General features: G+C 36.1%; 1 protein-coding gene across 1 annotated transcript in view; it reads right to left on the reverse strand.

Annotated features, from left to right (window-relative positions):
• The window catches only part of KNL1 (kinetochore scaffold 1), a 56,179-nt gene that overhangs the window by 32,787 nt on the left and 8,935 nt on the right, over window positions 1-14,457 (reverse strand). The gene's annotated exons all lie outside the window — the stretch shown is intronic.

Consider the following 14,457-nt stretch of genomic DNA (forward strand, 5'->3'; position numbering starts at 1 on the left):
TACTCTTGGAAATGAAGATTGGTGCAGCCACTATGGAAAACAGTATGGCAGGTCCTTAAAAGATTAAAAATGGGATTGCCTGAGGACCCAGTAATTCCACTTCTGGATATATATCTGAAGAAGCCCAAAACACTAATTCAAAAGAATGTATGCACTGCTATGTTCATCGTAGCATTATTTTCAATAGCCAAGGTGATTGCAGTCCAAGACCCTATCAACAGACGAGTGGAAAAAAATGATGTGGTACATTAATACAATGGAATATTACTCAGCCATAAGAAAAAATGAAATTTTACCATTTGTGACTGCATGGATGGACCTAAAGAGCGTTACGCTAAGTGAAATAAATCAGTGAGAGAAAGACAAATACCATATGATTTCACTTATATGTGGAATCTAAGGAGAAAAAAAAAAAATAGCAGAAACAGGCTCAAAGAGAACAGACTGATAGTTGCCAGAGGGGATAAGGGCTGGAGCACTGGGTGAAAAAGATGAAGGAACTGAGTAGTATAGATTGGTTTTTCCAAAACAGTCATGGGGATGTAAAGAACAGCATAGGAACTATAGTCAATAGTGTATTAACTATGCATGGTGCCTGGTGGGTACTGGAAATACCCAGGGGAACACTTTATAAAGTATTTGATTGTCCAACCACTATACAGTACACCTGAAACTAATACAAAATAATACTGAATGTAAACTTTAATTGAAAAAAAATTTTAAATTAAAAAAAATTTATACTCTACTTTGAGATAGGTAAATATTAACACTTTTGAGTTCAATTTTGTTATATCACAAATTATTAATATTTCAAATGCCAAAATTAGTTTACCACATTAAAATCTTACATTTTTTAATGAGCTCTGAGAGGATCATATTTTATCACTCTAAATAACCTAGAAAAATGTATTCATTCTCTATATACCTGGTGCTATATACTAGAGTCTGACACAAGATCCTTAACCTCAAGGTACTTTCACTGACTTTTTAAAAATATATATTAATTATGCTGTTAGAGTTGTCCCAATTTTCTCCCTTTGTCTCCCTCCACCTGGTACCTTCAGCAGTCCCCCTCTTAGTTCTTGTCCATGGGCAGCATATATAAGTTCTTTAGCTTCTCCATTTCCTATAATATTCTTAACCTCTCCATCTATTTTGTACCTACCAATTTATGCTTCTTAATCCCTGCACCTTTTCCCCTATTCTCCCCCTTTCCCCTCCCAGCTGATAACCCTCTAAGTTATCTCCATATCTATGATTCTGTTCCTGTTCTGCCTGTTTGCTGTTTGTTTTCTTAGATTGTTGTTGATAGTTGTGAATTTGTTGCCATTATAACATTCATAGTTTTGATCTTATTTTTCTTAAATAAGTCCCTTTAACAATTCATATAATAATAGTTTGGTGATGATGAATTCTTTTAGCTTTACCTTGTCTGGGAAGCACTGTACCTACCCCTTGATTCTAAATGATAGCTTTGCTGGATTGAGTAATCTAGGTGTTAGGTCCTTGCTTTTCATCACATTGAAATACTTCTTGCCAGTCCCTTCCTGCCTGCAAAGTTTCTTTTGAGAAATCAGCTGACAGTCTAATGGGAACTCCTTTGAAGGTAACTATCTCCTTCTCTCTTGCTGCTTTTAAGATTCCCTTTTTATCTTTAACCTTTGGAATTTTAATTATGATGTGTGTTGGTGTGGTCCTCTTTGGGTCCAACTTGTTTTGGACTCTCTGTGCTTTCTGGACTTTTATGTCTATTTCCTTCACCAAATTAGGGAAGTTTTCTTTCATTAACTTTTCAAATATGATTTCAATTTCTTGCTCTTTCTCTTCTCTTTCTGGCATCCCTATGATTTGGATGTTGTTACATTTAAAGATGTCCCAGAGGCTCCTTATACTATCCTTGTTTTTTTAAAATTCTTCTTTCTTCATGCTGTTCTAGTTAAATGCTTATTTCTTCCTTATGGTCCAAATCATTGAATTGAATCCCAGCTTCATCCTCTCCACTGTTGGTTCCCTATAGATTTTTCATTTCACTTAATGTAGCCTTCATTTCTTCCTGGGTCTTTTTTATGTCATTGACATACTTAATGAGATCTTTGAGCATGCTGATCACCAGTGTACTGACCTCTGCATCTCATAAGTGGGCTATCTCCATTTTGTTTAGTTCTTTTTCTGGGGTTTTGTTCTGTTCTTTCATTTGGGGTGTATTTCACCTCCTCAATTTGGCAGGCTCCCTGTGTTTGTTTCTGTGTATTAGGTAGAGCTACTTTGACTCCCTTAGTGTAGCCTATTGTACAAAAGGCACCTGTAAACTGTGTGGGGCAGAGCCCTAGGTTAATTGCCAGGGTGGGGCAACCTGCTCCACTGCTGTGTGTCTCCTTGTAGGGGGAGGAATCAGGGAGGGGACAATGCTGCTGCCTGGCTTCTGGAGGTGTGTCCAGCACTCACCCTATTTCCAGTCACTTCACTTACTCCCCATATAGAACTGGTGCCCTTCCAGTTGTTGCCCTGGTGCTGAATTCCAGAAGGGCTAGGTCTGCATACATTCTAAAACCATGCAGGCCCTTTAAGTGGAGCCTCCTGAAAATCCAGCGGTTTCTTCCCCCATCCCAATACCCATTGATTTTTATAGCCACAAATTATGGGGATTTATCTTCCTGGTGATGGAACTCTGGGCTGTGCAGTCTGGCCTGGGACTGGTATCTCTCACTCGCAAGGCATCCCTCCCAATTTTTATCCACTACACAAATATGTAGGACTGCCCGTTCCACCATCACTGACTCTCTGTGCCACACTGCATCTCTGGGCCTCCCTGCCCAGCACAACATCTCTGCACCTCCTACCCATCTGGATGAATGTGGCTTCTTTAAATCCTTGGTTGTTGGACTTCCATACAGCTTGATTTTCTGATGGTTCTGTGTGTTTCTTGTTTTGAGGTTTAGCTGTAATTCTTCCTGTGGTTGCATGAGGAGGTGAAGCATGTTTACCTACACCTCCATCTTGACTGGAAGTGTTCCTCACTGACTTTGTTATTAACAATTCAGATAAGTTGGCATGGACTCCAGAGGAAGAGATTTTTTCATTGCGATGATTAGGAGTAAGTTGCATGCAGAAATAGCATTTGATATTTCCCTTGACAAATTAGATCAGTTCATTTTCATTCAGCTAATATTAAGTATTGTCTATTTTGTAAGCATACTGTGTGCCAAGCACTGTGCTATGTTCTTTACATGCATTTTTAATGATTATAACAATTACCATGTTGTTTTACAGATGTAGATATCGAGGGCCATAAAGATTAAGTAACTACCAAGGTCATATAACTGATAAATGGCAGACCAAAAATGCAAACCCAAACTTTCTGACTTCAAAACCTGAGCTTCAAAACCTGTTTTTGAAGCAACTTTTCTTCAAATGATTTACAATAGAACAATAGAAGACTTTTTATTCAATATGAGTAGGATCAGTAGTTGGTCAATTAATTAAAAATATCTTTAAGAAATAATCTGATACATATTATCATACTGATAATATTTTGAAACTTAAACATTAATTTGCAAATCTTCTTATATCAATCTGAGGTCTTTACTCTGAGTGTGGATCTACTGATACAATTAATTTTAGTGTATTTATAAATTATTTTCAGCACACTTTAACACAGAATCCTTCTAAATTTTTATGATTAATTTCCCTTTTATCTTGTCTCACCCAAACCAAATTTGAAAGCATTTTAAAAAATAAATTAATCGTCATCACCCTGACCACTGTGACTCAGTTAGTTGGGCACCGTCAAACAAAGCAAAAGGTCGCTAGTTCAATTCATGGTCAGGGCACATGCTATACTTGTACATAAGGATTTCTGGTATCAAAAATGTATCAATCAGAAGCAACCTTATTATATGATATGACCAATAAGGTGCAACTCTATTATATGACCTATGTATTTATGGTTCGACACAGAGTAGTCACACCAGCAGCTATTGTTGTGTTGGCTGTTGTCATTTTTTTAATTTGATAATCTAATTGAAAAGAGGTCAGTGCCCCAACTAAATAGTCAGGTATTGCATGTTTTAAAAGTTCTTGTGGCACACTGGTTGAAAACCACTGACCTATTTTAACAAAGAACATCTTTTTGAAACACTACTTATACATTGTTTATTATTACTCAAATTAACACCTTATGGCCATGTAATAATACTATGAGATATGTAAAGACTATTATTTCTATCCTAAGAAAGGAGAAAATTGATGCTCTGATAAGTTAAATGACCCGAATTAGGGGCTATTTAGCAATAAGCCAAAACTTGTTCAAAGTTTTTTTTGGTTTTGAATATAAAATTTGTTTTATTATATATATTGTTTTCCTCACCAGAAGATACGCTTTTTTTATTGATTTTAAAGAGAGCAGAAGCGGGGGGGCGGGGAGGGAGAGGGATAAAAACATGGATGTGAGAGAAATGGATTTGAGAGAGATCAGCTCCTGCAGGCGCCCTGACCAGGAAGCAAACCCGCAACCTGGGTACGTGCCCTGACTGGAGAAGGAACCCACAACCTTCTGGTGTACAGGACAACACCCCAACCAACTTAGCCACCTGGCTAGGGCTGAAATTCCTGTTAATATTCCACAGCCATTTTAGAAAAATAAGTAAATAGATTTTTTTATAAGGAAAGGGTGAAATAGGTTTAACAGCATTTGGGCAAGGTAATCAGCAGCAGTGGAAAAAGCAGTAAAAAAAAAAAATCAGAGGACCTACATTATTATTGTGACTCTGTCTCTATGTATACTACCACTGGAAAGTCAAATCACCTCCCTGGCTTTAACCTTTTCACCTTAAAAATGGAGAGTTTGGACAATATCCTCTTGTTAAAGTTTCTTCTAATTTTAACGTTCTATCATCCAAAACACAAATTTGAGTAGAAAATGCTGAATTTTCTTATATATCTAACTGTATTTTATGGATAGATAAGAAAGAACTCCTATCCCAGGCACCTCTTCTTGTCCCATAAGCTCCCTGTTAACTTCTGAGAACATGTTTTTAATTAATCAAGCTCATTATAAGACAAACAGAAGAAAAAGAATAAGCCAAATAAGCATTAAAAACGGAACAAATCTGAAAAAAAAGTACTGTAATCAATTTTCTGAGATAGGCTCAGAAAATACATCTAATTTCATAAATAATACAGGTACTAGAGAAAAAAAAATACCAACAATGTAAAAAACATAAGAGAAGACACAATAATATAATGATTAAGAATACTTGATGTGAAATAGTCCAAAGTCTGAGCCCTACCCCTTCATAAGTATGGGAAACTGAGGCTAAGCCTTATCCATAAAATGAGATATAATTGTTAGAATTAAATGAGTAATAACTGCACATAGCAGCATATTGCCTGTCACATTATAAATATTCATAAATATTTATAAATCAAATTTGACATATAAATCCACTTTTAATTATTTGAGACAGGTGATCTTTCTATATAAAAATGATCATTTCAACATGATTACTGAGATAATGAGCTATTTTTTTGGAGAAATAATTTTTTTAAAAGGCACTTTCAAGTTTCAAGTTCCTATTGTCAGGTTTTTAAAATTTGAGAGAGAAAAGAGACTCATAAGTTGCTTCTAGGAAGGAGAAAGAATATTTTTAAACTGAAAAAAAAAAAAGAATGGTATCTGATTTGTTCTCTCCAACTTTATGAAAAATGCAGACTTGGATTTAAAAAAAACAATCAACTTGATTGTTCCTTCTTATTCCTTAACACCAAAATAAATTCTAGATGGATTAAATGAAATGAACTTATAAAGAGACCTAAAGAAAATACAGGTGACTTTAAAAAATAATTTGGTTTCTAATTTTTAAAAAAATTATTGATTCTATAGAGGTGAAGTTGACTGAGAGAGGGAGAGAAATATCAGTGTGAGACAGAAACATCTGTTGGTTGCCTCTTGCACATGTCCAGATTGGGGACCAAAACCCAAACCCAGGCATGTGCCCTGACTGGAATTAAACCCGCTACCTTTTGCTTTGTGGAACAACACCCAAACAGCTGAGCCACACAAGTCAGGACTGGCATCTGTATTTTAAACAAATCTGGAAACAAGCAGCAAAAACATGGGCAGATTTGACTATATAAAATTTTACACTTTTATATAGGAAAATATCAAATAAGGAAAATTAAAACAAGTAAAAAATATTGCAATGCAGATGAAAAAGGGCTGATATCCCTAACAGTTAAAAAACTCTAACAAGTCAGAAGAAAATGACCACTCTACTCATCAAGAAGACGTGTATAGCCCTGGCTGGTGTGGCTTAGTGGATTGAACGCCAGCCTGCAAACCAAAAGTTGCCGGTGTGATTACTGGTCAGGGCCCAGGGTCATAGGCTAGGCTCTAGTTAGGAGTGTGCGAGAGGCAACCGATCAACCAATTGTACACTGACATTTCTCTCCCTCTCCTCCCTCTCTTGCCCATTCTCTAAAAATAAATAAATAAATAATATCTTAAAAAATAAAAAAGGAGAATGACCTAGAAACAATGAGTAATTCAATAGTGAAGAGAACCTATAGCATCCATATTGTGGTTTCTAAATGCCATTTTCTATGTAAAAGAACTGAACCACTCCTTGAAGAAATGGTTGATTCCAGGTCTCGGAGAAGATAATACATAAAATAAACATGAAAATCTTGTTATACTATAAAGGAAAGAAGCTATTAAGATTATTAGGGTTATGTTAAAAGGTCAGAAACCAATCTGAAGAGATTCTACTGGTCAAAGATAGAATAATCTGAGTATGAATAAAAATAATAATTACAACTACTGAAACACATCAAATACAGTTAAATTCATGATATAGATACTGAGATTTAGATATTTAGATAAAGATACTAGGGGAAAATATCTTATGAGTTAACTTTGAAGGACACTAGAAAACCAACTTGTACTGAAAACTAGTAAATAAAGGGGAAAAAACACCCCCGAACATTTAACCTGCCTTTCCTATATGAACCATAATTCAGAGCAAACAAATAGCTTTATGGGAAAATCCTCTCAGTAGAAATGATGCTAATAAACAAAGAAAGAATGACAGAATGAGAATATTAACAATTAGCAAAAACTCTAAAGAAACAATGGATGTAGGTAATGATCGCCAATGACTTAACATCACAAAAAGAGAGATAACTGAACAATAAATCTGATGAAAGCACAGGACAGTACTTATGAAATATTGTCTAAAATATGAAATATAAGTCAAATCAAGCCTTCCAACTCTAACAACCAATCAACAGGAAATCAATTATAGAGGAACATAGTAAACAATGGGTATATAAGGGTATAATCAGCAAAATCCAGAATGTGGGACATTCAATTGTACAATTTGATTTCTTTAAAAAAGAAAAGAAAATATTTTCTTCAATATTGCCTAGATAAACAAGGAAATAAAAAATGAAACACATCAAAATGAGGGGGAAAAAACCAACCATAAATGAACAAAATGTAGAAAAAATAGTAATGGCAAATAAAATACAAATTTAAAATAGTAAGAGAGAACATTATAATCAATCAAGTCAGCTAAAAATAAGTACTAAAGACTAATGTTTACCATGTATTCATGGAAAATGTACATTATTGTGGTATTAAAGTCAATAACAAAAATGTAATAATGGCTACATTACTGTCTCTTCCTTTAAGCCTAGCAATTCTACTTTGGAGAATATAGTCCCATGGAAGTAACTCAAAAAGAAAAAATGTCATTTACATAAAAATATGCCACACAGCACAAGGAACAGTACAGAAAGTTAAAAATGATAATTTTTACATTAACATAAATATACCTAAAGAAACCATGTGAAAGAAAAGTCAGTCTGCAACATATGGGGATAAAAATGAGTTATTAAATCTAACCATGGCCCTGCCTATTTAAGGAATATGCAAACAGAAGTATTTCAAGGCTTTGCAATAGGTGTGTGTGTCTACTGTGGGAGTGACTTCATTAGGTTTCATAGACAAATGCCATTAAACATTCTAAATCACTCAAATAACTAATAGTTCAGATGCCATTATCAGCAAGCCATGTTCATGTTATAGCTTACTTTCTTAGGTAGAATTAAGACAGTGTAGGGACTTGGGCCTGGTAATAGAAAAGTACTGCGTGGTCAGAAAGCCAAATTAGGAGGAACATCAGGTAAGAATGTCACCACTCCTCCTCTCCTTGCTCAAAAAAAAAAAAAAAAAAAAAAATTGCAGAATTTTTACCTCCCTTCTAACCACTTGTTTCTCCTACACCTACATGAAAAATTTCACAAGCCCGCCTTTTTCAAAAGGCCTGTTTTTTTCATGCAAGCTAGCTTTGTTCCCAGCTTATGAAAGCAGCCAAGCTGACCTTCCTTTTCTGTGCCACTTTCCTTGGACCTGAGCATAAAGCTTAATAAAATCTGCCTGGAAATTTCTCTGGGGTTTCCTCTTGATTTCTGTCTTGGACAACCCAAGAACCCTAATGCCAGTACCAGAATGTCTATAAGGAATATACTGATCTATTTACACAAGTGTTCTGATTCACACAATTTGTTTTTCATGATAATATTTAGTGGAAATAGCACACATCTCTAGTGAATTTGTTCAGTACAAGCCTGTCTCTGACAGATCGACCCATATTTGGTACAGAGAGGGGGGAAAAAAAGGACTCTGCAAAGCCAAGGGCTAGATCCAGGATGACAGTGGTAATTTCACAAAGGAATATATCACCTAGGAAAGTCTACTGGCAGGCAATAAATGGTCTTCCCTGATTGTACCAAATTTCATTATGCATCTTTTTCCCCCCCAAAATTCAACACATGAAATATTGACAACTCATGTTTATCCAGGAAGACATTAATTAATTTATGGATAAGAGATGAATAAAAAACTTATAAAACAATTAAAATTACTATCAATCAATAGCAAAAATTTATATTTTAGAAGGCATCTACTGTTTGGAACTAACAATGGGTAACCAAAGATGTCACACATTGTCTACAGTAAGATGGGAAGCCCTTCTTCACCCCTTACCAACATCTACTTACTACTCCTCCAAGGAAAAGAAGAAAACACATTCCTAATAGCCCCACAACCGAAATCTTGGGCAACCATACATCTATCCTAATACAAAATCATGTTCAATTATGGTACTGGAGTTCTTTAATTTGTATGATCCTAAAGATTTGTTAAGCTAAAGAATTAGGGGAGACAGAGAGGAAGAAATGAGGAATGGGAAACAGTGCAGATCAAAGCCCAGGACTTTGTCAGAAAGATTTCTGGACATGAAACAATAAAGCCTCATCCTAAAATGTTTAAATTTAAGGTTGAATTGATCTAGGAGCTCACCTCACTTAAGGTCAAATTGAAGAAGTCTGAGTTATACAGAAAATAAAGTTTGATGGCCCTTATATTAAGTAGACAGTCTGTCTTTACAGTAGCTAAAGAAGAGTCTTTGTTTACATAGAAATACAGCTACCCTGGAATACTACCATACCCCTTCAAGAAAGGAATGTCTTGAAAATAGCTGGCTGAGGAAAACCCAACCCATTCAATGATGAGTAAAAAGTACCAAATCTATAAAGACACCATAATATTAAAAGAAAATCATAGCAACTTATTAATGTAAGAAAAATAGTCATCAGGAAAATGTTGTCCCAGAGCGTAGCAGATGAAAAATGTACATACACAGTACATTTGTATGTACTTCTAAATCCTTGCAAAGGATTTAAAAATCATAGCAGCCCTGGCTGGCTGGCTCAGTTTGTTGCAGTACCACCTGGTAGATCAAAGGGTCACAGGTTCAATTTCTGGTCAGGGAACATACCCAAGTTGTGGGTTGGATTCCTGGTTGAGGTGTGTATGAGAAGGCAACCAATCAATGTTGTTCTCTCCCTCTCCCCATCTCTCTCACTCCCCCCTCCCCGCATAAAAGCAATGAAAAATTGTCCTGCAGTGAGGATTTTAAAAAAGCATAGCAAAGCAATCATCTCTATGAAAGAATAGAAATGAAAGTAGAAATACAACAGCTCTAGGAAGGGGATAAGACAGCAGATAATCAAACACATAGATGAAACTCATGAAAGAAGCGGAACCAAAAATATAATCACCACAGAATGAAGGCAAAACTGGAAGGGACACAAGGTTCAATAAATACTTTGGAAAATATGGAAAAGGATATAAATTTTTAAAAATGAAAAAATAAAAGGAATTAGGAGACAATAATGTACACAGAAGAAAAGCAATTATTATAAACATAATTTGTTTATAAATTATTGATTGCCTAAAGAAATCTAACATAATGGAATAGAGAAAAATATTAAAAAGTTAATTCAAGATTCAAGACACAATAAGGGGCCTGGATGGTATGGCTCAGTGGATTGAGTGCTGTCCTGTAAACCAAAGGATCGCTGGATCGATCCCCAGTCAGGGCACATGCCTGGGTTGCAGGCCAGGTCCCCAGTAGGTGGTGTGCAAGAGGCAACTACACATTGATATTTCTCTCCCTCTCTTTCTCCCTTCCTTTCCCTCTCTAAAAATAAATAAAATCTTAAAAAAAAAGACACAAAAATTTCAAAATGGAGATGTATCCAAGTCAAGTCAATGAACATTGAAGATAAATCTGTTAGGCAGCCTGATAAAAAAGATCTAATCATTTTATGACAGGAAAAAAAACCCATGAACTCTTCAAACTTGTTCATAGAAACATTCAATGCCAAAATATGATGGAATGACCGTAACAAATTCCTTAAGAAAATATAAACTGAAGGTTTTATATCCACGTAAACCTTCAAGTATAAAGGTTATAACTAACAGGTTTCAGTACCCAATAACTCAGGGATATCATTTCAATGAGCCCTTCTTGGGGAAACAATGAGAGAAGAAATTTCAGTCAACCAAGAGACAGGGCTACTATATATAGCAATGGAACAGATGTGGAACATTTAAATACTGTTTATAACAGAACTAAGACAAACAAATGTGACAGATGCCCTAGCATCAAATACTGAGAGAAATAAAGATGATATAACTAAAAAAAAAAAGGCGGGGGGAGGGAATGATGGGCAGAAGGTGAGAGGTGGAAATATGCTAATTACCTCACCTATTATAACTGCCAAAGGATGATACAAGCTTTTTTCCACATGTATGTCTTTATAATATATCTGTATACTCTACTGTGTGCCCAACAACTCAAGTCTAGTCTCCATGCAGCACCAAATATTTGACTCCCTTTATTATTTTCATCTTCCCTCCACCTTTCTTCTCTGGTCATAGACTATATTTTTGTTTGTGTTTGTTTATTCATGTGTTACTCTTTGTTTTATAACCCACATATGAGTAAAATCACACAGAAAATCTTGTCATTTTCCATCTGACATTTCACTTAGCATAAGACTCTCAAGATGATCCATGTTGCCACAAATAGCAATATTTCATCTTTAAAAAAATTAAGTTTTACCCTGGCTAGTGTGGCTCAGTGGACTGAGTGCTGTCCTGCAAACCAAAGGATTGCTGGATCGATTCCCAGTCAGGGCACATGCCTGGGTTGCAGGCCAGGTCTGCAGTAGGGGATATGTGCGAGGCAACCACACATTGATGTTTCTCTCCTGCTCCTTTTCCCTCCCTTCCTCTCTTATTAATAAGTAAAAAATAAAATCTTTTTAAAAATGAAGTTTTAATTGAAGTTTAAACATATTAATAGTACAAAGGTATATTACTGACTAAAATTGGGTTGGGGGAGAGTAAATAGATTAATTTGACGATTGCTCATACATGATCGAACAGTACACAAAGGTATACCAGGCAAATGAAAACAAAAATATAGCAGAGACAGAAATCTTAATATCACTCTAGGGAGAATTTGTGTCAAAAGCAATAAACAAAACAAAGATAAACATTTCATAGTGCTAGAAAGTGCAATTCCAGAAGATAGAGGCGTAGGTAAACACACCTTGCCTCTGCACACAACTATAGCAAAAAATACAAAAACTAGACTACAAAACGAATATTACCCAGAATTGTCAGAAAATCAAGCTGTGTGGAAGTCCTACAATTAAAGATTTAAAGAAGCCACATTCATTTGGACAGGTAGGAGGGGTGGAGACACAGAGACCTGACGCACAGAGATGCGCAGAGAGTTACGGACACTGAAGGCATGGTCCCACATCCTCCTGTGGTGGTTAAAAATCAGAAGGGATACCTCAGGAATGAGGGATACCAGCCTCAGATCAGACCACTGAGCCCAGGGTTCCAGCGCCAAAAGGTTAAGTCCCCATAATTTCTGGCTGTAAAAACTGGCATGGGTTGGGGTGGCGGAAGAAACTGTGGCACTTTCAAGAGACTCCTCTTAAAGGGCTTGCAATGACTTAGGACTGACTCATACAGGCCCACCCCCTTTGGGATTCAGTACCAGGGCAACAGCTGGAATGGCATATGCAAAGAAAGTGAAGTGATTAGCAACAGGGAGAATGCTGGGAGACAGCTTTCTCCCCAGCAAAACTCCAGAGACCCGGCAGTGTCACTGTCCCCTTTGCAAGCCCTCCCCTATACAGAGCAACAGAGCAATGACATGGGTTGCCTGGACCTGGCGATTACCTAAGGCTCTGCCAAAAACAACTTACAGGTGCGCTTTCCTAAAATAGGCCACACTACTAAGACAGGGAGTCAAAGCAGCTCTACCTAATACACAGAAACAAACACCGGGAGGCTGTAAAAATGAGGAAACAAAGAAATATGGCTCAAATGAAAGAACAGAACAAAACCAGAGAAAAAGAACTGAACAAAATGGAGATAACCAATCTATCAGATGCACTGGTGATCAGGATGCTCAAAGAACTCATTGAGTACAGCAACAATATCAAAAGGAACCAAGAAGAAGTGAAGTTTGCATTAAGTGAAATAAAGAAAAATCTACAGGGAACCAACAGTGGAGGGGATGAAGCCAAGAATCAAATCAACGATTTGGAACACAAGGAAGGAAAAAGTATTCAATCAGAACAGCAAGAAGAAAAAAGAATTAAAAAAAAAAAAACCAACAAAACACGAGGATAGGCTTAGGAACTTGTGGGACATCTTTAAGCATACCAACATCTGAATCACAGGGGTGCCAGACGGGGAAGAGAAAGAGGAAGAATTTGAAAACTTATGTGAAAAAAAAAGTGAAAGAAAACTTCCTTAATTTGGTGAAGGAAACAGACATACAAGTCCAGGAAGCCCAGAGAATCCCAAACAAGACAGACCCAAAGAGGACCACACCAAGACACATCATAATTAAAATTCCAAAGGTTAAAGATAAAGAGGGAATCTTAAAAGCAGCAAGAGAAAAGGAGATAGTTACCTACAAAGGAGTTTCCATTAGACTGTCAGCTGATTTCTCAAAAGAAACTTTGCAGGCTACAAGGGACTGGCAAGAAGTATTTCAATGTGATGAAAGGCAAGGACCTAAAACCTAGATTACTCTATCCAGCAAAGCTATCATTTAGAATCAAAGAGCAGATAAAGTGCTTCAAAGAAGATCAAAACTATGAACATTAAAATGGCAATAAATTCACAACTATTAATAATTGAATCCCAAGGTGCAGGGATGAAGAAGCACAAATTGGTAGGTACAAAATAGACAGGGGATGTTAAGAACTGTATAAAGTAATGGAGTAGTCAAAGCACTTACATGCATGACCCATCGACATGAACTAAGGGGAAAGATTTCTGGAGGGAATGGGGGTACTGGATAGAGGGGGACAAAGTGGAGGAAATTAGGACATCTGTCATAGCATAATCAATAAAATGCATTTAAAAAAAGAAAGTACATTTCAAATAAAGACATAACAATGTCACACCAATAAACATAGAATCAACATTCATAAAGAAAAACTACAGAGAATATAAAGACAGAGTGAGATGCATTACCAATAAAGAGGCAAATTGTTTTATAATTTGTGACATATAAAAGTAACTTAAATTATATAAGATTATAGAAGACCCAAATAACACAAGGTATAAGGTGGATATAAACAATATATATTAAACTCTACAAAATATTTCTTTTGAAGTATCTATGAATCACTCACAAAAATTGATCATATACAAAGGAAATTACAAAGGAAATTTCAATAGAAATGAAAATAATACAAGATTATCATTCTGACTACAACACAACTGAAAATTAATGCTAACAAATGTCCTTACCACTTAATCTTTTTTTTTTTTTTTTAAGATTTTATTTATTTGCCGAGAGAGGGGGAAGGAGAGAAACAACCATATGTGAGAGAAACATTAATTGGTTGCCTCCTACACACCCCCAACTGGGGACCTGGACCATAACCCAGGCCTGTGCCCTGATTGGGAATTGAATTGGTGACCTTTCAGTTTGCAGGCCAGCCATTCAATTCACTGAGCCACACGAGCCCAGCACCACTTAGATATTTTTAAATTCTCTAATAAACAAC

The sequence above is a fragment of the Pteronotus mesoamericanus genome, unplaced genomic scaffold (genome assembly GCF_021234165.1).
Source record: "Pteronotus mesoamericanus isolate MK-2021 breed Mesoamerican mustached bat unplaced genomic scaffold, CSHL_Meso_final contig_164, whole genome shotgun sequence".
Taxonomy (NCBI): Eukaryota; Metazoa; Chordata; class Mammalia; order Chiroptera; family Mormoopidae; genus Pteronotus; species Pteronotus mesoamericanus.